Raw genomic sequence first — 27,537 nt, forward strand, 5'->3', positions numbered from 1 at the left:
CCAGACAGTGCAGAGGGAGGCCATTTGACCCATCAAGTCTGAACTCAGCACTGACCCTCCAAAAGACCCTCTATCTAGGTCCACTCCTCCGCCCTGTCCCCACGCATTGATCATGGCCAATCCACCTAACCTGCACACCTTTGGACTGAGGGGGGGAAAATGGAACATCTGGAGGAAACCCATGCAGACATGAGAATGTGGAAACTTCACACAGTCATCCAAGGTTGGAATCGAACCCGGGCCCCTGGCGCTGTGAAGCAACAGTGCTAACCACTATGCCACCATGCCAAACAATTTGTCATAATCCAAATCTAAATGAATCTTGCCTTGTAGTCATTGTGGTAATAGGTCAGCTTGGAATTATCTCCTGATTTGAGTCCAATTACACACATAGGGCAGCGTGTTTCGCGGTGGCAGAGACAGTCCGCCATTGGCCGACAAGTGGGATTTTCTGACCCCGCTGGCGTTTCCCGTTATATGCAGCCACATCCCCAGGTTGTGCCATTGGTGGAGACTGGAAACTCCTGCTGCCGAAAATGGCCAGAAAATTGTGGCCAGACAAGCCAAACGATGCAAATAAATCATGGAAATGTGGGCATAGACATTTGAGCACATCCATTGAACTCGCAGAACTTTGGTCACAGCCCGAGCACAGAAACAAAAATGCCGCAATTCACCCAGAAAATTTGAAAGAGTAATTTCTGGTGGGAAACAATGTGTGATACACTGGATGGATCAGCACATTCCAGAGCTCAATCCATCTACAATTCGTATTTTTCTTTGGATACAAGGGAGATGAGTGCCATGAGAATCCAGATGCTTGAAAGAGTTGAAAGTGAATGAAACTGAATGTGAAAAAATAGCTTCAAAGGCTTCCAACACTTTTCTTTTCATAAATTTAGAGTACCCAATTCTTTTTTCCAATTAAGGGACAATTTAGCGTGGCCAATCCACCTATCTGCACATCTTTGGGTTGTGGGGGCGAGACCCACGCAAACACGGGAAGTGTGCAAACTCCACACGGACAGTGACGCAGAGCCAGGATCGAACCTGGGACCTTAAGGCAACAGGTTTTTAAGGCAACAGAAGGAAGACTTAGCAAATGATCCCCATCCCTTGAAAGACCCCCAACCTGAGCCTCTCCCCCCCCCCCAATCCCCAAGCACCCTTAAGGACCCCCACTTCGGCACACTGTAGGCAAGTGTAGAGAGGGTACTCACCCCCTTGCTACACTTCGGTGCCCCTGTCACCTGGTCCCCAGTTTTAGGGGCCAGTACTGAATCATGCCCATGGGTGTCCAGATGAGGGGGCAGGAGATCACAGCATTCCACTTCAATCTCACAAATGAGATTGAAATGGATGCCAAGGAGGTCTGATCAGGTTTGTGTCATTTCTGGGTGAAACCTGATCTCGTCAGGGGTGCAGACCGGGAGACTCGGAATAGGTTTGATCCCTGGCATGAATCCCATTTTCGGCCTCATGCCCAATACATCGGGCCTGCAGGAATTCCGGCTCGGGCTAACAGACCCAGAAAATTCCCCCCCAAACTGTTTCTCAAACTGAATTAGCTTGGGGTGGAGATGAAGTTCATTATTGTGTAGAGATTCTCAGGTGCGCATTAACACGATTACATAAATCCTGCACAAATGAGCTTACCAACAAAGAACTAAAGCCTCATGTTGGCCCTGCTGCAGCGGAAACAATGGTTGGAATTCTCCCAAAAAATAATCAAGTGTCATTTTGGGTAGAAAAACCAGTACGAATCATGCCGGCTGTTCTGGTGCAACTCCTGTCACAATTCTCCCATGCTTAAGTTATTTTTTGGAGCCTGGGTGAAACCCGCCAAAAACATGATGCGTGGGACCCGGAGATGCTAGCAAGCGGCCGCACAAATTGGGTGACATTTTTAAAGGACTCACCAATATCAAAGTGAGAGTGCAGGCCCCCCACCGCCACAAAAGCAGCACTGGAAACGGGGCATTTCCATAGGGTCTCCGTTCAGACCTTGCCCACATCTAGCTGGCATCGGGCCCCCCTCTTACCAAATCATCAGCACTAGTGCCCCCAACCCCCCAGGTGAGACATACCCTGCTATTGTGTTGCCAAATGCCCCCCTCAGTCATCCCTCCACTTTCATGCGCTCCCCCTCAATCCACACCTTTCAAAGCCCCCATCTAGGATCCACTCCTTGGCACCCTGGCAGTGCCAGGTTGGGACTGCCAGGGTGCCAAGTTGGCAGGGCACTGCCCTGTCCAGACCACCCGGGGGCTCCAATGGCCATCGGAGTAGTCTCAGTTGATGGAGGCTAGTTGTGATTCCCGCCAGCCTCACTCTGCGCTGGCAGGGCAGAGTGCCCTGGGTGCCAGGAGACTCCAGCTTGAAACGGGCTGAGCATATTTGCATGCTGTCACTCCAGAGCTGTTCAGCACCTGGTGTGCGCCCCATTTAAGGGCTCTACCTCTCTTCTCTGTGATAGCGGGATGTCCTGTGGGTGGAGAATTGCCCTCAATATATCTGCAACACTTGCTCATTTTCTGGTTCTCTTCTGCAAGGAGGAAAAAGTTAAAAATGCATTAGACTCTATATAGCATGATTTAAATTAATGTAGTGTGTCAGCCAGCGAGCTGAAGGTGGAGCAGGACTTAGATGATACTTAAGATATAAATTGTGTGTGTTGAATCAGTCCCAATCACTTACAGCAGTGGAGTCTCCAGCTGTGATCGATGGCAGAGCTACCCAATCTCTTGATTCTGGCTGGGATTTGCAGGAGAGAGAGATTAAATGCTGCTTATTTTGTAGCCTCCAGCCTCATGTAGAGGGGGATTTTCTCCTCATCTTTTAACGCCTGCATAACCAATACTTGCCCCTTGAGGCTCCATTGGCTATCCCAGTCACAAATTAATTACACTCAATGATTTTGCTGATTCGAAAGGGATTTAACGTTCCAGCTTCGTTAACACAAAAGCTCGAATGTAATTTTATCTGTCTACGTCTTCCTAAAATTTACTATCTTCCTCATGGTTTATTACATTTTCAAATTGTGTGTCCTCTGTAAACTTTGAAATTATCCCCCCTTATACCAAGAACTGGCGTTAAAATACATCAAGAGCAATGCTCCTAATATTGGGCCATAAGGGGGACACAAATGTATACCTCCCTCAAGTCTGATAAGGTATTGATCACCATAAAACTATGGTTCCTTGTAGACAATCTTGCAGCCACATTACCAATACCACTTTAATCCCACGGGTTCATGTTTTGCTAACAAGTCTATCACATGGTAAATCCATTTATATACACCATTATTTCAATTAAGAACTTAAATCAAGTTACTTAGACACATTTTGCTTTAAAAAATCCATTTTGCAATTCCAATAACAATTATTGACAAATTAACATCACAGCTCTGTGATTCCAGATGCAGCTGTTGCATAAAAATTCCTTTTCTTTTACATCTGAAGGCGGCTTTGCTGTTTACTGTAGTAACTCTGCCAATGATCAGCAAGAAAAAAATATCAACCTGGCCAAATAGCATTGCTGTAATATTTCACATCTGACAGGATTTCCTAAAATATTCCTAACTTTAACATATTTGTGATCTTTTTTTAAAAAATGCATACAAATATAAATTACTTTCAAGATAGGTCTGCAATGCAGTAAAACAGAAAGCTCCGTATTGGACAAATCAACGGAAGTTTTGAAAGAAACGTAGCATTACCATGAAAAAAATTAAACATTTTTGTAAAACGAAATCGTGCACACAGCAGGAGAAAAACAAAATTTGACCAGGACATCGACAAGTGAAGGTGTTTGACAACAGTATTATTGAGCAATCTTTTCAAATTCTTAAATGGAACATTAAAAAAAACAATTTTCTGCAGACTTTTGGAAAGGGGCCTCTTCAGATAGGGTTGCCCAATTTGGCTGGACATATTCCAGGAGATGCCAGAAGTGACGCCATGGAATCCTGGTGGCATGGCACAAGGTGATCCCATCCCGAGGGACAAAGTAAAAAGCCGCAGACACTCGTAGGAGGGGATAGGTTTCTTTGATGCACATAAACGCAAAGTACTTTTGTTCATCTACTCTGCTCATTTAGAATTGGTATGCTCAAGCACTGTCTGAGCTCCTGCTGGAACCGTTATCAAGTGGTGGCTCTTTAAAGTGCTGAATCCTCGTTGCCCCCATGCCTCCAGAGCCTCCTATCGAGCAAAACAGCACCCAGAGAAATGACAGTCCCCATTCCATTACTCTTATATGCTTCCCTGCACTACACGCGAGAACTTAGCCTTTAAGGTTATTGATGGGCGAAAACAGGCAATTTAGAAGTGCAGCACCAGTACGTGACCTGCATCAGTAACAGTTTACATTTCTTGTCATCACACTGTAAGTACATGATCAGATCACCGTTTTACAATCAATTATGAGCATCTGAGTCTGTGTATGAATGATTGTGCATATTAATTATTTTTTGCTTAAATAACATTTGAAAATCTCCTGGATTGCTTTCAATAGCCATCGGAAGAAAATTGGTGCCGACTCCAGGAGACTCCTGACCATTCTGGGAGGGTTTGCAACCCTAACTTCAGAACATGCATTTAGCTCTTTCACAAATGTCAGCACTTTAGAAGATTGATACTAAACATAAAGTTAACACAAACAAGCTCACAATTTTACTGCAATCAGTCTTAAGAAATTTAGGAATGGCATTCTGTTCGAAATGGATTTAGATCACATCAGCAAGAGCGATTCGGTTGACCAGACTGTGAATGATTCAAAGGAATCTATTGGTTCTGAAGAGCAGTAAAATCAACAAAAAAGATTTGTTTCCTTAATAACTCTTCTGATGATGCGGATTGCTTGTTTTATGATTCCAAGTGCTTCAGTTACCCATGATATCTCTCAGCCAGGTGATTCATTTCATTCTTTAGCAATTCCAATCGTAGCATAATTTAAATAGCCTCCAGCATTTCCTGTTCCAGATTGCCAATCATTTCCAGCAAAGACCAAATCATCTTCCTTTACTGCTGGCTCATTGATGCAAACTTCTACATTAGATTACTACACCCTGTATGCTTCAACCAATGCCAATGCTTATGTAGTTACATTGTATATCTTGTTTTGTCCTATTATGTATTCTCTTGAATTTTGTTTAATTCCCTTTTCTTCCATGTACTGAATGATCTGTTGAGCTGCTTGCAGAAAAATACTTTTCACTGTACCTCTGTACACACAACAATAAACAAATCCAATCCAATCCAATCCAATGACATGTTGGTGTCAGTAATCCAAGATATATGGAAATTAACACAAGCCAAGAATTAACCATTATATGTCGGCTGCGACACTTCCTTGTGCGAAAACAAAATGAGACGTTCTCAGCCTTAATAAATTCTACTTTCATCCAATATCAGTAAGGAGCAAGACATCTGGCAGATTTTCCCCTCTAAACCATAAAGTTGCCGAAGCTAAACTGGAACACGCATCACTTCCTGAGACAAGCAAATCCAGTGAAAACGAGAATCAGGCCCACAGCCTACCCGTCAAAATCATAATAATTTGTATTGTCACAAGTAGGCTTACATTTACGCTGCAACGAAGTTACTGTGAAAATCCTCTAGTCGCCACATTCCGGCGCCTGTTCGGGTACACGGGGGGAGAATTCAGAATGCCCAAATTACCTAACAGCACGTCTTTCAGGGCTTGCGGGAGGAAACTGGGGCACCCGGAGGAAGCCGACACAGGCACAGGGAGAACGTGCAGACTCCACACAATCAGTGACCCAAGCTGGGAATCGAACCTAGGACCCTGGAGCTGTGAAGCGACAGTGCTAACCACTGTGCTACCGTGCTGCCCAGTCAACTAAACTCAAGGAACCCTAAGAAGCATTCATTTTCAGGTACTCTTAACTGTGCTTGCAGAAGCGGCTTGTTTTTTCTCACGTGATTGAATGCATGCTGTTTTTACAGCAGCTAAATATGTCAACTATAGAGATGATTTGGATATCTCTTTCGCCACCCCCCAGAAACATCATCCGGTCCAGCACAGCATCAGCCAACACTGCAGCAGCCAATTCTTTTCCCCTCTAGAACCTGGTCTTCTTGGCAAGAAACCCGCATCTTTCAGCCAAAGCATTTTGTTCTTTATATTTAGAGGGAATTTAAAAATACATTTTATCATATAGGCTTTGAATCAGTTCCAGACATAACGCCCAGTTTTACCACAAATACTTGCGTGAAGTTACATTTCTGCCTTTTTAACATCTAATGAAGCCCTGGCAATCATTGTAGATCAAATAGTGGAGATACAAACAGTTCTTCCTTTCTGCGCACAAACATTGCTGCACCAGTCATATATCAAACATTTGTTATTGGCATACCCTTCAAGAGCTAGAGATAACAAAACAAATCTTGCCAAATTCGTTTTAACAAAGACAAATGTTGAAACATGAATCTTTGACAACAGTGTCTTGCAGGACTATGTTGGTTTGTCCCACAGCTTGCTTCACCTTTTGGCATTCACTAGGATTCTTGATAAAAAAGACAAAAGTCATTACAGTTTACTTTCAATAACTGCTCAAATGAACCCACATTTCTAAGACAACAGGAGAGCGACAAAGGTTCGCTTTTGAGGAGATAACATTGGCATAAAATAAATACTCACCATATCAGTCAGTTACTTTCAAACCAAATTAGATGCGCATACAGCCTGTCAACTCGTTAACATACTGTCTTTGTCAGCAAAGCTTAGAAAAAAATTGCTAGCTAGGAGCATGCACTCACACATTTAATCAGGAAAACCATTTCAGAGAAACCTAAGAGAGAGTGAGAGAGAATTCTGAACCAACTTAACTTGCTGTGGGAAGCGCACATCTGTGCAGTAATCAGCAGCAAACACAGGACATAAGTACTTCCTTGCTCAGCGTGAAGCCAAGCAGGCAGATACAGACAGACTAGTGAAAAAAAAATCTTGCAAGCTGAACATAGCCATTAAGGTATATGTCACAGATCACTTTTGATTAAGCCTGTACCTTCCATCACAGTAGAAGGAGCCTTGATGTGTTTAAAAGCCTTGCTTTCAGTTAGAGAGGGAACGACAGCCCAGAAGGAGAAGTCTCCAGATGAAGCGAGTGCAGTGCCCTGTCGTGAAAGCTGATCTAGCTGATCTCATCACACAGGGCTACTAATCCACTGATCTGGGAATGAAGAACAGATGGTGACGCCCCTTTCTCCAAACACCACAGAGAGGCTTGCCGCCCAGGTCCACAGACAGACTTAAAAATAAAGTGGTGGCAGAACATTTTTCTTTATGTCATGCACACTCTGGAAACCAATATGCTCATAGAAGTCCACACGTGCACTACACTGATTACTAAAATGGAGACCAAATGGCGTTCTTAAAGCTGGGACAAAGATCTTGCAACACTAAAGCCCCACTGCAGGAAGCCATCTGGGGCTGTCTGCAACACGCCAGATTGGCAAGGGTATGAATTGCCACCTTGAGGCCACATTGATGTGCAGCACAAAAGCCGCCCATTGTTTCTACTTTGAGAGGAGCCACAGGCATCTAATTACAGAAGTGCACATTAGGGGTGGTGCTCTCAGTCAGCAGACGTCAGGACAGATGGCAAACAATAAAATGAGAGCAGAATGTGCACCATGTATTCTAAGGATCAATGTATTATATTCAGAAACAAAAACATTCTGATTAATTTGGTAAACATATGTTTGAGAATGAACATAGGTGACCAATCAAAATAAGCTGGCTCATCCCCATGGCTGCAAAATGCAAAATTTTGCATTAAGTTCATTTTTTAAAAAGAGGACACCCTACAACTTCAGGTTTTAAGGCAGGCCTTTTAGAAATTGAAACAAATGTTCTTGCCTTTAAAACCTTTAAGTTGTCTGCAGTTAAATATAAATTTTATTAAATAGTTTAAAGACAAAAGGACATTTAATGAGATAGAAAGTGGAATAAAACAACCATGAGTATTTATTAAAAATGAAATCAAGGGCAGCACGGTGGCGCAGTGAGTAGCACTGCAGTCTCATGGCACCGAGGTCCCAGGTTCGATCCTGGCTCTGGGTCACTGTCCGTATGGAGTTTGCACATTCTCCCCGCGTTTGCATCGGTTTTGTCCCCACAACCCAAAAAGATGTGGAAGGTAGGTGGATTGGACATGCTGAATTGTCCCTTAATTGGAAAATATGAATTGGGTACTTTAAATTATTTTACCAAAATTAAATTAAGTCAAAAAGATCCTCAGTATAGATTTGGTGCAATTATGCAAAATAAATCCCTGTTTTAAACTAGAATGTTCCACTTGTTATGGGCCAGAGTTTAGAGAACCCCAAAGTGTATCATGGAGTTCACCGGACCCACAGAATTCTATAGATTGCGGTATGGGGAGCACCCGCCTCACTCTACAGGGGTTTATTTTGCTTAATTGCACCAAATCTATACTGAGGATCTTTTTGACTTGATTTCATTTTTTAAAAATAATTTAGAGTACCCAATTCATATTTTACAGCAGAAATAGCAAAGTACTTTTTAAAGCAAAACAATGTTTATTCTATGAACTCAAGTTAACCTTTTTAAAACAGTGAACATCTTAGCAACCATTAATTCAAATACAACCCCAAAGAATACAACACTAAGTAATCCTTAATAATTTCCCAAACAACATCCAGAAGACAAAAGAAACACCTTTTAACAGAAGCACATCAGGTTTACATTCACTACTGAAAACATTTATAATTCTGAATTCACCAAAAGATCAAGAGATAGTTTTTGTCATGGCAGAGAGAACAGCAGTATACCTGCTTTGTCTGGCTTCAGCTCCAACACGGAAAACAAAACCAAAAAAACAGACACAACCAAGCTTTTCTCAAGGTTAAACTAAAATGCAGAGCCAAAGCTCAACTCCACCCACACTCTGACATCACTGCAGTAACATGAGCAGCCAAACATTTCTTAAAGTGACATTCTCATGACAGACTAGCAATTATTGTTCAATGTTCATATATATATATATATATATATATATAGTCCAAATATTATATTAAAATGCAAATATTTTTAAGCATTAAAATGCAAATATTTTTAAGCATTAGAATCTATACCACTTCAGATATTATTGCCATACAGCTAATGTATATTTATTTTATGATGAATTTTGTGTTGGTCCACTTATCAAGTTCAATTTGGGAAGAACGAGGAGGGACAAATCAGCCAAACTGACTGCAGTGTACAGCTAACATTTGGGTTGATGCCAAAGCACCTGCAAGGTTAAGACAAGGTAATCAGGATATGGGTGAAAGGTTAGATATAAAATCTACAGCAAATAGTGTATCACCAAGTGGATTATTGGTCATCCCAATCAATGTACATAGCACATGGATAACCATCATGAATTCAATATTCTTCAAGTCAACTACACCGATGCTCGAATTCAGAAACTTTTGAAAATTATTACACCAGATATTTTTTGATGCCAAGACAAAATATGCAAACCAAACTTCTTTAATAAGCACATGATTCAATTTATCTGTAAAGTAAACTCTTTGAAGATGCACCAAATTCTCTGCGCAAAAGCAGGGCACCAAGCCCAAGTCTCCAACAGCAAGGAGAGTTTGAGCCTACCAAACAGGATAATTCCGCACTTCGGAAATTTAACATTCCTGAGTAACTACCTCACGTGTGCAAGTCAGAACATCCTCAGGGTTCTGATATGCAACAGTGACAAATGTCTAAACTTTTGTTTGTTGACATCGGAAGATCCAGACCACGGTCTCTAGTCTATTCTCAGCTGTTCAGAGGAACAATGGGACACTGTAGTTGACCACTCTTCTGAATTTATGGCTGGCTGGGGATGGTGGTGGTGGGCGGGGAGCAAATAAAACAATCTTAATCTTGAACATACTCAGCAACTCAATATCCACAACTATCTTGAGTAGATAATTCCAAAGATTCATAACCCTCAGTGAAGAAATTTCTTTATCTCAGTCCGGAATGGTCATCCCGTATTTTGAGATTAGTTCTAGGTTTTCCAGCAAGGAAAACAACCTCTCAATATCTACTTTGACAAGCCAGTTCAGCAAGCCATGTGGTTTTAATCTGATGGCCTGCAGAAAGCTTATGCTCCGTATGGATAGATTTTTGAACAGGACGAATCAAGAGATCTGGAGAAACAATTTGAAGGTAAGATCAGCCATCATCTCATTGAATGGCAGAACTGGTTTGAGTCATCTCCTGTTCTTATTTTTTTTAAATGTGAAGCTATTGTATGTTAGATAAATGCAGTTAAGAATTGATGCCCAGTTAAATTGCACTCGAGTGCTCTTCTGTAATGTTGCTGGAGGTGGCCATATTTTCTATTTTTCAATTCACCAAGCCCAATAGTTTCACATCTGCTGGCTTGCAAGAGGCTTAGGAGGCAGCTCGGCTAGATGGCAATAATCGAGCTTCCAACATGCAAATTAAAATCAAGCTTTTGATGCCACACTATACAGTGTAATGCCCAACATAAGACTGCAGAATTTAACTATGTACTATTATTCATACATGCACAGCTGTTTGCTCGTCATAGGACAACTGACAAACAGAAGGAGATAAACACTTCCTTTGTGAGGAATATGGAGGGGGGGGGGGGGGGGGGGGGGGCAGAGGGAGAAAGGGAAAATCCCAAATGATCACATTCATGACACACAACAGATAATTTGCATCATTGAGCTTTATCAAGCAACGTTTTTATTTGTTTACACAGCCTTCCACAGAGTATGTGACAGCTCCTTTCACGGTTCATAATTATTGACTTTTAATCTCATTACACAAGGTTAACACCAGTCAAACAGACTTTGCTTTTATGCATTACCAATACTGCAAAACATTTCACTTTGTTTGCACAATGTGCTTTGAACACTTCACAATCACAAGAAGCTGAAGACCTGTTTCTCTTTGAGTCACAAATACAGTCTCACAGGCTATTTCCGCTGGTCGTGAAACACTACAATCTCGCTTGGTTTAAAAGTGGCTTCTCACTTCTTTTATTTAGAGGCCAATGGGTTTTAGTTGCACTATACACTACTGAAAGAAGATTCATAAGTTAAGAATCGAGTGCAGCCTTGATCCTTTTGGTTCAGTGCTCCAAATTGTAAAATCACCAATCATATTACTGGAAGGACAACATTGTTTTTTGTTCATGACCACAAGACAAAGTCCCGATCTGGTGTCTGTAAAATTTGCAGGATACACCCGAATCATTTCAGAATGAATGATGCAACAATCTGAATTACAACGTACAGTTCAAGAGGATGCACTGATGGTTAGTACGGGAAATGCTAGTTGTTACATTATTCTGAAAGAAATAGGACAAATGTTTGTGAGAATCTACATCTGGGGTGGCATATTTTACTGCTAGTGACTGAGTGCAAAAGCCCAAAATTTTGAATCGGATTTAATACTATTATGAGATTGAAAAATCAGCCCGAACAGTGCCAAAGAGAGAGTGAGAGAAAGAAAAGTGTGAGTGTAACGGAGTGAATTGTGCAACATTGAAATGGCTGCCACAGCAATGAACTGACAGCAACAGCCCACAATTAACTGGCTAATGCTGTCAGAGACATTTAAGAGTGTGGAATAACATTCAGTAGATTTGTAAAAGGCACGAGTGAAAAGGAAAGGGTCAACTGCATCCTTTTGTGGGCAGAAGAGAGAAGGTTGAATTTATTTAATGGCTGGAAGCTGAGCGAAGCACACAACCCCAACCAAAATCAAAACACCAGATCCGGCCATACGAGTTCAGGCCTGAGGTGGGAAACAGGTGACCCCTGTTAACAATTTCAAAACAAGATTGAAAAATGGGAGTCAGAAAAATATGAATTAAGGATACAGATGAAAAACTGCTAGATTAGCAGATTTGGGGTTCTGCAAATCCTGAAAGACAGAGATTTAATTGGAAAGGATCAGCTGTAAACATGAAGCCACGAGTAGGCAGGTGAAGATCCTGACTATCCAAACGGCTAGCTCTCAGTTACATCAAGGGAAAGGCAGCAGGGTTGATGCAGTGAAACAGAAACAAAGGAATCACACAGAGAAATTATGTGCAGGTGCTGTGGATGATCACACAAGTTCACGGACAGAAGCTATAATTCCACACGTGGATCAAACTGCACAGCTTGCAGTGTCAAATCACTGGGAAAAGATGCGAAGAACAAAACAAAAGATAGATTAAATTAGTTATCGGATACAGAACAACAGGGCGAGTGAGAAGGAAAATAAACCACAATATCCATACCTTGGAAGGTTAGTTTGGGGTAGTTAATTTGAGAACACACTAGACCTAGGAACCACATAACTCCCATGAAATAGCTTGATGCAGTAGCTCCCAGAAAATAGAAATTCACAAAACTATTTAGAGCAGGAAGAGGGTGAGAAACAACCATTAATCTGAAGCTTGATAATAGAGCACAGAGTGACATCATTCCACTCAGTCTATACCAGAGGATCTTTCCTGAAAATTTGAAAGTGATTACCCAAGGAGACATGGTCCCAAACCAAGCAAGAGGGAACTGTGATCTAACAGCTAGAAACAACCCAAATCAGAGAGACACTCAAAGGAAACTATGTTAACTATATGTTCCAAGTCACTGAAGTAAACTGTCCTGTTATCCTGCAGTTAAGCAGTTGTGAAGAGCTGCAGCTTTGCTCAGTAACTTAAAGATGAAGGGTGACACTGAGGATTGAAGGTAGCACACCCATTAAAAAGTACTCCTTGACCAGAAGCATGGAAGATCTGGTACAAATGTGCCCCGAGTGTTTTGATGAGAGAGTTGAATAGTTTAAGGAGGTACATTACTGTTGTCCTCACGCAAAGTACCAATAGAACTAAAATGAAAGTTTGAAAGAGATCTTCGAGATGGAAGAAAAAATAGTGAACATCAGAGCCACAGACCCTACAGATTGGGTGAATTCATCGTGGTCCAAGCGAAGGCAAATGGACAGTTAAGAATTTGCATGTATTCCAAAGATCCAAAGCAAAAAGGAGGAATCGCTATTCTTTCCAACACCGAAAGAAATCACCGACATTGGCAGGAGCACAAGTTTTCAGCAAATGCAGGAGCACAAGTTTTCAGTGAGTTTGATGACAGATGGCTCCTTGAACATAAAGTTTAATGAGGAACGTTCTCGGTTGACAACATTCAACACGTTCTATGGTCGGTACAAATTGCTGCATCTACATTTTAACCTTAAAGTAACCCAGGATGTGTTCCAGCAGAAAGTAGATAAGACATACCAAGGATACGAAGGAGCAATTGGTATAGTTGATGATATCCAGATCTGTGGTACGGATGAAAAAGATCATGAACACCATCTATGCAAAGTCATGGAGAGAACCAGGAAAGTTTGCATCATGTTAAATGCAGACAAATGCATTATGAAGGTGACAGAATGCCAGTGCTTCAGAGTTGTGTATACAGCTGACTGGGTCAACCCGAGCCCTGAAAATGTCACAGCCATCTCTGGGATCAAAGCTCCAAGAGACAACAAAAAATGAATTGAAATGTTTCCTTAATTGATCCTTTATTTGTCAGAATACACAATAACCAGTGAGAGCTAATTAAAGGTGAAGTTGCATCCATTGGTCATTGTCACAAGAGAGCAGTTTCAACAAACACAGTCTGCCAAGAGACAAGTCTGTCAGGTGAAAAGAGAAAGAAATGTGTCACTGTGCAAATAGATACTTCTACAAAAGGATTGGCAGCAGCTCCAGTACAAGATGGGAAACCAATAGCATTTGCATCTGATATTCCATCAGCTGAGGTATGCCAAAATAGAAAGGGAGTTTTTGGCAATCTTGTACCTATGTGAGAAATTCATAGTGGAGAGTGATCATCATGAAGCAGATCTACAATCTGTATAAAGCACCAGCAAACTTCAAAGCAGAGGCTTTGAAGTTACAATTTCATTCCGAAATACCATCCAGGAAGAGAAGTGATGCAAACAGATGCCCTATCTCAGCAGTTGGCACAGAAGAAACATGAAAAAAAAGATCTAGGTATAAAGATCATTACCAAGTGAAAATAACACCACAAAAACTGAGCCAAATTAGAGATGAGACCAGCAAAGATGATGAGATACAGATGCTCCGACAGCAAATAACCCAGGGATGGCACAAGGTGCAGCAAGTACATCCAACAATACGGCAGTGCTGGCCCATCAGAGAGGACATATCTAGAAGATGATGTTCTGTTAGCCGGATCCAGAATAATCACACCCAAAGTGACAAAGAAAGAACACCTTTAGAAGATACATGAAGACCCCATGGAAATAGAGTAGTGCAAGCTCAGAGCCAGATCAACTGTTTACTGGATAGGCATCAACAAAGATATTGAAAGAATTGAGACTACATGCAATATATACCAGAAGTACAGAATTATACAGCAGAATGAGGAGATCATCACTGCTGAAGGACCATCCAGACCTTGGTGCACTGTGGGAGCCAATTTATTCACAATCAAGAATGGTATCTTATGGTTGCAGACAAATACACAAAGCTCTCCTATCTGAAAGGTGACATTTTCAAATGTGACAACAATCATCTAAGCAGTACAAGTTCCGTTTGTTGAGCAAGGGATTCTTCAAAGAATAAGTGACAGTGGAACCCAATTAACCTCCAGAGAATAAGAAATTTGCTGAACGGTATGGGGCCAACATCATCAATACATTACCCAAGGGTACACAGGTTTAAAAAGACATATCCAGATTGTCAAGAGAACCCTCACAAAATACTGAGAGACAAAGGAAGATCCAAACCTTGCCTTTTTCACTCCAATCTACAACTCAAAGTTGACATGAACTCACTTACAGAGCTGTTGAATGGAATAAAGTATATGACAATGCTGCCAAGCAGGTCACACTCCCTCTAAGTGACTCGGAGGAAGGAAGACAATGATTCAGTGATGAACAGGTAGGAGGTGGTCAACACTTCAACAAGCATGCTAAATTCTTGCCCGAGTTGTTAAATGGACAAACCCAGCAAACGTTGTCGATGAAGCTGAGACTCCAAGATTGTACATCATCCAAACAGCAAAAGGTAAGCAAATGAGAAGGAAGAGAGTCAATATTGAGCCTACACCTGAGCTGGAAAAGCCACCCAGGTTGAGAGGATTGTTAAGAAGGCGTAAGGTGTGTTAGCTTTTATTGGTAGAGGAATTGAGTTTCGGAGCCATGAGGTCATGTTGCAGTTCTACAAAACTCGCAGTTGTACTAAACCTTGCTCTAAGCCACATGCTGGGGTGTGATGCTGAGGATACACCCCGTCTCACTCTGCAGATGTTGGTCTGTGGAAAAAGGCAGGGTGCGAGTGCCTCATCCCTTTTATAGTGAGATACCACCCGAGTGTCCTGATTGCTCATTGGTCGTATCCTATTCTATGTGTTCATTAGCTGCATGTTTGCATATCATGACACTCGCCTGGGGACCAGTCGTAACACTACACAAGAAACAGAGAGTAACTGTTACTGTATACTGGAGTGAGTCATAGTGACCTGCAGTAGCCAAGCACTCCTATTTTTACACTCCAATATTTGATTTCACCCCTCTTGAAATAATTTATTATAAACTACTCCAAAATGTTGAATTTTCTTCAGAGTACACACTGGAAGAGTTGCATTTGTTACTGTAGGAAATGCCAACTAATCAATTCCATTTATGGACTTATGTTATCGCAAACTACATCAGCTCTTCTTGTATTCACCTATTAATTTTGTAACAAATTAATTTGTATCAAATGATATTCACTTCTCATTGTCGTTCAATGGCTCACGAGCCTAAGATCGCAAAAATCATGTTGGGGCTTCGTGAACATAAGCGATTATTATTATTATGTCCCGACTACTTCTTGGAGCAGCAACAAACAAAATGTGACATTGAGTTAGATCAGAACGGGTAAAGCTTGCTCAAAGAGGTAGGTTTTAAGCAGCAACTTTTAAAAAATAAATTTAGAGAAGCCAATTCATTTTTTCCAATTAAGGGGCAATTTAGCATGGCCAATCCACCTACCTTGCACCTCTTTGGGCTTTGGGGGCGAACCCAACACGGGGAGAATGTGGAAATTCCACACGGACAGTGACCCAGAGCCAGGATCGAACCTGGGACCTCGGCGCCGTCAAGCTGCAGGGCTAACCCACTGTGCTGCCCTTTAAGCAGCAACTTAACAAGAAAGGTAGAGGAAGAAAGGCAAAGAGGCTTCAGCAGAGAATTCCAAAGCTCAGTGCTTAGAAAGCTGAAGGCACACTCATCAATATAGAATGATTAAAGTCAGGTTTGCCGCAAAAAGCCAGGATTGGGGGAGTGAAAATATTTCAGAGTTGCGCGAAGAAAGGTTGCACAGATAGAGTGTGGCGAGACCAGGGAGAGATTTTAGCACAAGGATGAGAATGTTAAAATCGAGATGTTTCTTCTACAAGGTACAAATAGAAATGGGTGGCATAGAAATTCATGCAGGAAACATTGGAAAACTATTTGAAAGCTGGATTAAAGAATGGGTTTAAGAAGTTTTTGTTCAACAATAAAGGTGGTGAGAATCAAAGTAAGATTTGTTTAGGGAGCGAGAGAGTGGAACTCAGGCTTTGCCAATAATGGGGAGGAAGGATATGAACAAGGATAAAAATGGAGGACCCAAGTGTATGGGAACAGAATAATTTGGAGTAGCATTTAAACAACTTGAGGTTTATGTTGGGAGAAAGATTTGGGGGGGGGGGGGGGGGGGGGGGGGCTGTAAGGGCGGTGTTGGAGAAATGAAGACCAGAGGTGATAAAGATAAGGGCTTCAGTTGTAATTGGGAAACATTTATTAATAATAATAATAATAATAATAATAATGTGAATGCATTCAATGGCGGGGAACTAAACTTTGCCACGAGACCAAAACTATGGTTTTAGTCTTCCAACTATTCAGCAGGAGGAAATGTTGTCTCAGACTGCCTGGGGAATGGGTAAATGAGAATACAGGAAATCTTCTCCTCAGACTGCTACACAAGTTATACTCCAGTTGTGGGTGATTAAAAAAATAAATGTAACCATACATGAAGGTAAAAAATATGCATCAAATATGATAATAGACATTAAAATAATTCACAAATTAACAGAAGTATGGCAATGAACACATGCCACATCAAGAAGATATAATGAGGTGTGATTATTTCACTCATCTGGCCTATTGCATCCTTTAGTTTAATACTGCAGCAGACCAGTTTTATGCCAAGACTAATTGGGCACCAATCAAGCAGGATGCTTTGTCCTGGATGCGTCGAGTATCTTGAGGGTTGTTGGAGCTCTACACATCCAGGCATGTGTACATCCTGACTTGTACCTTGTAGATGGTGGACAGGCTTTGGCAAGTCAGAAGACGAGTTTCTTGAATTCCCAGGATCTGAGCTGCTTTCATCACCACAGTATTTATATGGCCGGCCCAGTTCAGTTTCTAGTCTATGTTAATTGCCAGGATGTTAATCGTGGGGGATACAGCAATGGTAATGCATGTTGAGGGCAGATATTTAGATTCTCTCTTATTTAAGATGGTCATTGCCTGGCATTTGTGTGGCATGAATGTAACTTGCGACTTGTCAGCCCCAAGCCTAAATATTGTGCAGGTTTGCTATATTTGGACATGGTCCTGAACATTGTGCAATCATTGTGAAAATCCCCATTTCTGACAATCAGCAGCCAAAATCTCAATTTCTGACCTTATGATGGATGGAAGGTCATTGATGAAGCAGCTGAAGATGGTTGGGTCTAGGACACTACACTAAGGAACTCCTGCAGCAATACCCTGGGACTGAGATGATAGTGTTTGAACAACCACAACAAACATCCTTTGTGGTAGGTTCGACTACGATCAGTGGAGATTCTCTGTCCTGCCCCACCCACATTTACGGCTATTTTGATACCATGTCTGTTTTGATAAGGCACCTTATCACTTGGTCAATTGCTGCCTTGGTGTCAAAGGCAGGCGCTCCCACTTTACAAGTGGAGTTCCACTCTTTTGTCCATATTTGGACCAAAGCTATAATGAAATCAGGAGCTGAGTGACCCCCATGAAACCCAAACAGAGTGTCAATGAGTAGGAATTTCTGTTCCTTTCATCGACCACTTGTTTTCATTCACTTAAGTTCTGTCCAGTTTATCGGCACTGGCAGCACTATCAGTCTGACACCAACGTATTCTACAAATGCTCCCTCATTCTTCCCCACCCCCCAACCCCCTCCCCATCCCTCCAACATGCATTCTTAGCAACCCCTCCACCTACCTCTACAAAAGCATTCTCCAAGGAAGTGCAGCCCGGTCAGTTGTTATAATTATGAGATGTTTAAGGTTTGGATTGGTGTCTTTAATTTAAACGTAAAATTAAGGGGGAGTCAAATAACCTCTTCTGAAGTCTATATGACACTAAGTTTGGGTTATTTGATTGTTTTGCTGGGATGTCGGTGCAAGGTGTTTACACTTTCCATTGATTTCAAAAAGTATATAAATTTAGAGTACCCAATTCCTTTTTTTTTCCCCCCCCCAATTAAGTGGCAATTTAACATGGTCAATCCATCTACCCTGCACATTTTTTTGGATTGTGGGGTTGAGACCCACGCTGACATAGGGAGAATGTGCAATCTCCACATGGACGGTGACCCAGGGTCTGGATCGAACCTGGGTCCTTGATGTTGTGAGGCAGCAGTGCTAGCCATAGTACCATCGTGCTGCCCATACACTTTCCATTGATAATGACAACAGTCTGTGTAACAACAGTGGATAGACCTTGAGTCTTCAAAAGTCCCCAAGAAGTGTTGAGGATATCAGGTTATAAACAGATGTGCTTTAAACTGTCCAGTGACTTCCAAGACAAAAGGGAGTTGATGTCAAGGATGGCTGATCAAACTGGATACAAGGCTCATGTGATTCACATTGTCATGGAAATTGGCGTTAAAAGGGGACAGGTCTAAGATATCTATGAGGACAGGTTTTCCTGCCAGGATCTGGGAGGGTGATCAACTATAACCAGCAAGATGCTGTGGTTCACCATGCAGGAATGTGGGGTAGGAGCTCATGCCTGGATTGAAACAATGGAATTCATGAATAGTTAAAACAAGGCTGGAAGATTCACCTAGTTTGCGCGAGCAGTCGAATCCCCAGCATAAAACACTGACTGTGAAAGACAGTTCTGTTATTGTAAGTTCCCAAACTAAGAAAGAAAAAGAACAGGAGTAAACCCTCAGGAGCTAAGAATTGCCTTGGACTGTTTCTGGGAGAATTTAATGTCTGAAACGATGAAGTAAACTATATCTGTTAAATGTGTTTTCCATTGTGCTAAAGGAAAAAGGGGGATGTTCTGTTTTGTGGTCTAAAGTACAAGTTGCCTGCAAAATAAGTGTTAAGTCAATAGTACTTTTCGTCTTTTGTATAGTAAACATCTTATAATGTGAAATCATGTGTTGTCCTTTCAGTTAATAACTGGCAGTTAGAGGTTTTTTTAATGCTACCTGTCTCGATAGAGATCATAACACAATGCAATTATGGAGGACAGTGGCAGTGAATTTTCTCACAGCAAGTTTCACCAATTACTTCCAACTAATTCATCAATAACATCTCCTCACCCAAAAAGACTACTGAATATTTTTGGAAGTACAAAAAAAAAAGGTGGCAATAAATTAGAGATAGAATTGTATAGATTTACAGATAAGCATGTTTGTCCCTAAAGTCATTTAGGACCGCAAAACTTCCAAAAAACTAAGCATTATGAAGCAACCCATGTATCTTAAGAATACGTCAGGAGCGAGATTCTCCGACCCCGCGCCGGAGAATCGCCAGCGGGCCCCGCGAATCGCGCCACGCCGCCGGCACCCGATTCTCTGCAGAGCGGGGGGGAGAAACTGGGGAGGTACATACACATTTGGGCGGCGGAGAAACAATTACAGAGGGCAATACGCGAATAGGTCTGGTGTTGGTGTTGTCAGCCATGTTCACCTTAAGCAATGATCAAGCAAAACCAAAGCCGAGATAAACACATGCATTGATGGATCAAGGCACAATTCCATTTATTTTTCTTTATTAGATCAACAAGAACTTACACTGTCCCACTTTTGTTGTTTTTATTTCAGCAGTAAGTTTGTTTATCCAAAAGGTTTACCAAAGGATTCGTAAATTAATTCATCCATTTCACAAAACAGTATTATATGCGCCCAAGCAGCAGCTAGGGATGGTTTTGGAGATATGTAATTGAAGGTTATGGGGAGACATTAAGAGCTCAATTCAACTGAAAAGAGTGATCTTGTTGAGAAAATGGTCCAAATCTAAAAACTCCTATGTTCTTACTTTGCATGGTACCGCTGGCACAGCAAATTTGAGGCCATCCAAGACTCTGGCTGCGCATGCCCATACTCGCACCAACTCACCATTTACCCAAAGCCACTGTGCTCACTGACTTACATTGGCCCAAGTGACGCCTTGATGTACTATCTGCTTCAGCTCCACAGTCCAATAAAATAACTGTACTTTTCTGGAACTCTCCTTTCCATTGTTTTAAAGCTGAGAACAAACATGCTGTTAAGGTGGCTGCCCAAAATCATGTGACTCTTGGTATTTGGATTACAGACAGTATCAGGTTTCTGGTGAATACCTAATAAAATATACGGACATGGTTGAGGTATTCTGATCTATTCGTGAAATTCACACATCCCATTGTTTAAGGATGGGCCAACATCTAAAGACTATGGAGTTTGTAGATTGCTGGTCTCTGGTTTGGTCTGCCATCGTGGTTTGACTTGTCCTTCACTTGTATAGTCTGCTGGCTCAATGTGGTTTATCTTAGTCCATGAGTGACTCGGAGATAGTTGATATACAGTTTCTCTTGAAAATATTTACATCCAAGACCTGATAACGATTATTATGCTCTCCAAACACAGCCTCTTCTGCGTCTGGCTCCCTTCTGCTCATCAGACCTCGATGTCATGCTTATATCATAATTAACACCATTGTCTAATTATTGTAATCATTAACTTTTACTCTACAGTCACCATGTTTCACACCGGACAATGGGAAAGATTGAATCTCAGTGGCCATTATCAACTCCCCATTGTATCATAATGCTTCCCCATCAAAGCTAGACTGTGTGGAGCATGTAGTGTTAATCCAGCGTTCATGTGATTGAAGCTGGTTTCAGGAAATCTACCTTTATTACCCTAGGAATCAGGTGATCCACGAGTACCGCCACTTGTCAGCCAGTCTAAGAAGCAGATTCTGAAATGATTTCTAAGTCATCAAGTAGCTAAATATTTAGCTTGTTCCAGTTTCACCAGCGAACCAACTTCCGAGATATTCAAATAAAAGAAACCTTGCAATCTGGTGTGAACACGTTGTTTTACAAGACCCTTGCATCAATTTTAAATGATAAAATTCATCCAAGAAACCATAGATTTGCCACATGGGAGACTGGAAATAGTTAATCGAAGGCTGAATTAATTATAATCAATAAAAGTGCAGTTATCATCTGTATTCAATATATTAGAACAGTACAGCACAGAACAGGCCCTTCGGCCCTCGATGTTGTGCCGAGCAATGATCACCCTACTCAAACTCACATATCCACCCTATACCCGTAACCCAACAACTCCCCCTTAACCTTACTTTTTAGAACACTACGGGCAATTTAGCATGGCCAATCCACCTAACCCGCACATCTTTGGACTGTGGGAGGAAACCAGAGCACCCGGAGGAAACCCACGCACACACGGGGAGGACGTGCAGACTCTGCACAGACAGTGACCCAGCCGGGAAGCGAACTTGGGACCCTGGAGCTGTGAAGCATTGATGCTAACCACTATGCTACCGTGCTGCCCCTAATGTGTGCATGTGTGCGCTCACGCGCGAGACCGGGTTGGTCCTGTTGCATTAATTCAGGGTAAGCATGAGAAAATAAATAAATCTATTTTTTAAACTCATGAAAGTTTGCTGCTGAATTATTTAATTGGAAAGTTAAGGCACACGTATTGACTATATGTCCAGTAGGTGGGCACAAGCTCAGTCTGTGACACTCTCCTTGAACCAACCAAACTTGACTATCTGCCTTAATATTGGCTTACATGGCTCTGTGTTAAAGTTACCTTTATAATGCCTCTATTAAGCCCCTTGAGACATTTTATTATGTTAAATGTACCTTGCAATAATTAAGTTGTCGTATTATTGTTGAAAGCGAAATGAGCATGGGCAACGATGTAAAAAATGTGAAATTGCATTGGGCGACATTATATATAATGCATGAGTATCTGTTCTACTGAGGTCAATGGAGCTTATTATCAGGTAGAGAGTATAATAGACAGCCAATGCCATCCATTTTTTGCTCCTGCTCACATCCTATTTCACAACTTTGTGCGCGAGCTGAACTTTTTAAATACTTCCAATGTCTGAAATTAGTCCACTTGCACATGAAAGAAGAATGTAGTCATGATGTGGAGATGCCGCCGTTGGACTGGGGTGGGCATGGTAGGATGTCTTACAACACCAGATTAAAGTCCAACAGGTTTATTTGGAATCACGAGCTTTGGAGCGTAGCTCCTTCATCAGGTAAGTGAATCTGATGAAGGAGCTACGTTCTGAAAGCTCGTGATTCCAAATAAACCTGTTGGACTTTAACCTGGTGTTGTAAGGCATCTTACTATGACAGAAGAAGAAATGCTGGTTGGAACACATTGCAGTGCGCCAATTGAAAGCCACACTTTTGCGGTTAAATTTTAAACTCAAATGTCTGCCAATCCCAGAACCAGATTGATTCAAAGCAGAACAAGTGGTCACGCAAATGTGGTAACATTTTACAACACCATTTCAGTTCACTTTTACTGCCATGAATAATTCTTTAACAGAGAGAAGGACCTCATGCTGTAGGTTAAGCAATCATTATAAGCTCTGTTCAGCAAAAGCATAGAAATGATCAAACCAATGAGGATTCACACCTTACAGTTGCTTAACCACAAAAAAAAATGATGATTTATGCAAAATCTTTGGGCCATTTGGGTTGAACAGAAACAGTGTAAGGCCACACGGAGATAATCTAACAGTTTTAATTGTAAATGTACAACTTGAACTTCTTAAACCTATTATTCACAGCAATATCATTGACTTCAGCTCATAAAAATATGACTTGTCACTTGTACACGTTTCACATTCTCTGCATTCCTCAATCAGAGATTGGGAGCACTATTCAGCGGACAACGAAGTCCGTTTTTGGGCGTGTTTGGCAGGGTGTTGCTCAGCGGCTGTAGCGCCGAGATTCACCCTACTATTCACCAGCACTTTGCCAGTCTTTTGGGCTTCGGGGAGTTTCTCCCCGTTGGGGCCACACTTCAGTTGATTTCCTGCTAAATATTTGATGGACAAGGGAGTTAAGATTTATGGGATATAGTGGTGATAGACAGGAAGTGGGGTTGAGATCACAAACTGATCAAACATGATTTTATCAAATGGTGGAACAGGTTTGAAGGACTGAATGGCATACTCCCACTTCCAAGTCTTACGTTCCTACAATCTGAGAACTATCGGCATAATTTCACGGCTCTACTGTCTTTTTACAAGCAACAGATAACACTAGTAGTGCAAAGCAGGTATCTTACAGTTTTTGGTACTCACAAAGGTGAGTTTCAGTACTGCAGAATGCCCTATGCATTAAGGTTAGCAACTAGAACATTCCAGAAGATAGTTTTCTCAGTCTTGTCAAATGGTGGGTGGATGTTCAACCTACCAAACAACACTGTTGCCCATCGAAGGAGCAAAGTAAAACACGATCAGTGGTTCTCACTCAAATTGTACAACACCACTTGACGCTCAACAAGGACAAGTGCACATTCACAGCATCCAATGTTGACTTTCTAGGCAAAGCTTCCCAAATTGTTTCCTGACATGATCCCATTTTAACGCCTCGTACTTTGTGGCCAAAATGGGAGTGGACTGTTGAGCATGGAAGGGGAGGGGAAAGGAAATTAGTTGAGCGAGGGGTTGGGCCTTGCATAGCCAGGGATATGGAGGGTGTTCAAAGCTGTTCACTTGGGTAGTGGAATAGAAGGGGGGTAATATTTGATCACAGGGAGGTTTGTGCAGGATTTTCCAGGAAAAATGTGGAGAGGCCCCCTTTTTGTATGCTGTGATTCTAATAGCAAATCAAACCTCACAGAATGGTTGATAAAACCATGGCTGCCAACAGAGAAAAAAAACAAACATTTAAGGGGCTTCAAAACTCAGTCCAAATTCTACAGCCGGCATGCTGCCTCAGAGTTCATGACTCCAAAATCTCGTGACCTCTTAGGCTGTGAACAGTTTGGGGAACACCTAGTCTACCATACAGGGCGACAGCAAATGACTAAATCCTATACTTGAAAACATCAGAGCCATTCATGCATTTTGAGCCTATCTAATGTGAAACAGTTGGCATCGTCCCTCACTACTACCACCTTCGTTCCACCTCACTACTACCACCTTCGTACACAGAGATCACACAACCTCTTTGGAAGCCATTGTAGAAGGATGTACATGAGGAATGGATGATCACACAGCACACAGTGTTTGATATGTTAAAGGTGAAAGCAGCAACTCTGTCACTCCTTGCACACTTGCAGAAATTTAAGTCACAACAGATGCATCAGGAAATGTGATGGGAGCTGTACTCTCTCGGTACATTGAAGGAAGTGAATGACTCATTGCTCATGTATCATGCCAATTATGTAAAAAGATGCAAATACCCCACCAGTGATCAGGAAGCACTAGTCTAGGCATATAAACATTGACACATGATCTATCTATAGTAGGAAGTCACTCTCCACACTGATCACCAAACACTGACAACATTGTGAGTTACATCAGGAATGGTCAATTTATACACATCTACAGATATACAGGTTAAGTATCTCTCACGTGGAAGTAAAAAAGGACCTGCAAAGATGGAACACACTCCCACTCTCCCTCGCAGGAAGAGTCCAGACGATCAAAATGAACGTATTGCCCAGGTTCCTCTTCCTGTTTAGATCCATTCCGATCTACATCCCCAAGGCCTTCTTCATAGCGCTGGACAAACTTATCATGGCGTTCGTATGGGGGGGGGGGGGTAAAAATGCTAGGATCCCAAAGAAGGTCCTACAGAAAACAAAATCCAGGGGGGGGGCTAGCCCTCCCGAATCTACAATTCTACCACTGGGCGGCAACAGCCGAGCGAGTAAGGGGATGGATCCAGGAGCCAGAAGCCGAGTGGGTGCGTGCGGAGGAGGCCTCCTGCATGGGGACCTCCCTCCGGGCCCTCGCCACGGCAGCACTCCCATCCCCACCCAAAAAACACTCCAGCAGCCCAGTGGTGACAGCCACCCTCCAATCCTGGAACCAACTGCGGCAGCAATTTGGCCTGAACAAATGCCGGACAAGGCTCCCATCTGCAACAACCATAGGTTCAAACCAGCACTGACTGACGCCACCTTCAAAAGGTGGAGACAGGACGGGGGGACACTGACAGTCAGGGACCTATACACGGACGACAGGATCGCAACACTGGACAAACTGACAGAGAAATTTCAGCTATCTGGGGGGAACGAGCTACGGTACCTGCAGCTCAAAAACTTCCTACGAAAGGAGACAAGGACGTACCCACAACCGCCACGACAGACACTACTGGAAGACCTACTGGACGCAAGTATCCTAGAGAAAGGGAACTGTAGTGACATGTATGGCCGACTGGTAGATAGGGACGACACCGTACTGGACGCAACAAGGAGGAAATGGGAGGACGACCTGGGGATGGAGATAGGGTGGGGACTCTGGAGCGAAGCACTGCATAGGGTCAACCCCACCTCCACGTGCGCAAGGCTCAGCCTGACGCAACTAAAAGTGGTACATAGAGCCCACTTAACGAGAAACCGTATGAGTAGGTTCTTCCCGGAGGTGGAGGACAGATGTGAGCGGTGCCAAAGAGGCCCGGCCAACCACGCCCACATGTTCTGGTCTTGCCCCAGACTTGTGGAGCACTGGACAGCCTTCTTCGAGGCTATGTCCAAAGTGGTGGGGGTGAGGGTGGAGCCATGCCCGATAGTGGCGGTCTTCGGGGTTTCAGACCAGCCAGATCTATTCCTGGGGAGGAGGGCGGACGCCCTTGCCTTTGCCTCCCTGATCGCCCGCCGTAGAATCCTGTTTGGCTGGCGGTCAGCAGCACCGCCCAGAGCTGCAGACTGGCTGTCCGACCTCTCGGATTCTCTCCAAATGGAGAAAATCAAATTCGCCATCCGAGGGTCGGACGACGGCTTCCACAGAACGTGGGAGCCATTCATGCAATTGTTCCGGGACCTGTTTGTGGCCAACGTACAAGAGGAAGAATAGTCGGGGGAAGGTAGCCGACGGGGGGGGGGGGGGGGGGGGGGGGGGGCCTACGGGCTCGTTACGGGGGTTTGATGGCTAGCTAAGGCCCAAAACCAAACTAAATAAATGCCAATAAACATGTTGGGGAATGTAAAATATGTATGCCGGCGAAAAGGGGGAGGCCACAGTTATTACTACGAAGATGCTCACCTGTAAATATATGTTAATTTTTGCGTGTTCTTTTTTTTTCTCTCTCTCTAACAATTTGTAATTTGTTCAATATAAAACATGAAAACTGAATAAAAAACATTTATAAAAAAAAAGTATCTCTCACGTTCACACAATTGAGCTGAAGCATAACCACACTGCTATCGCAGTCAGCATTAATGATAGCAAAGTGACTTGCAACGTTGAAGATAAAGTGGTTGTGGGTATTTCACGTGACTGAGAATCATTTAAATAAATTATTTTTTCCAATTAAGGGGAAACTTGGTGTCGCCAATCTACCTAACCTGCACATCTTTGGGTTGTGGGGCTGAAACCCACGCAGACACGGGGAGAATGTGCAAACTCCTCAAAGACAGTGCGACTAAATCTTGTTACGTGAAAGAAGATTAATGTAGAACTGTCGATAGACAGCACAGTTGTAACCCATTGTGAAAAATTGAGCGGCCTCACAAAGTAGAAACATTGCCCCATACTACAGAGGGTGCAATGAACCCATATTGTTTGATAACAACTGTATCACACGTGGAACTTGAATGGTTATCCTAAAGTGCTACATCAACCTGTACTGGGTCACGCCCACAAAGTACATCAGATGAAACAACGAACCTGTGAAACAATCTGATGACCAACAACTTCACTGCATAGAAAGGTTCATTTGAAATGGCACAGCACGTCCAGTCAGTGAAAAATCTGTTGTACTGTGTCTCACACCTCTTCAACCAACCTCATGGACAACAAAACCATGGCAACAGTTCCAAGTTGCTTTCTTGGAAAAGTGCAAACAGCCCTGAGGTTTTTCTTTGTTTGTTACTCATGAGTTACATAGCAAATGGCCGGAACCCTCCACAACAAATTCCATAACTTCTACTTTGATCATTGACATTTCGGAGAAGTTTACAAAATAGTGTTTGGCAGAAAATACCGCCATAAATAATCA

The 27,537-nt window shown here is 42.5% G+C and overlaps 1 protein-coding gene across 3 annotated transcripts in view; it reads right to left on the minus strand.

Annotated features, from left to right (window-relative positions):
- LOC119976097 (SPRY domain-containing SOCS box protein 1-like) overlaps positions 1 to 27,537 on the minus strand; it is a 247,738-nt gene that overhangs the window by 133,717 nt on the left and 86,484 nt on the right. The window contains exon 1 of one of the 3 annotated variants that reach the window (XM_038816253.1): positions 7,031 to 7,371. The exons of 1 other annotated variant lie outside the window; for it this stretch is intronic. The gene's annotated coding sequence lies outside the window, so the exon portion shown is untranslated. Of the gene's footprint in view, positions 1 to 6,663; positions 6,812 to 7,030; positions 7,372 to 27,537 lie in introns of those variants that run through there. One more of the 3 variants, XM_038816254.1, reaches the window with a different exon arrangement.

This window comes from Scyliorhinus canicula, chromosome 13 (genome assembly GCF_902713615.1).
Source record: "Scyliorhinus canicula chromosome 13, sScyCan1.1, whole genome shotgun sequence".
Taxonomy (NCBI): Eukaryota; Metazoa; Chordata; class Chondrichthyes; order Carcharhiniformes; family Scyliorhinidae; genus Scyliorhinus; species Scyliorhinus canicula.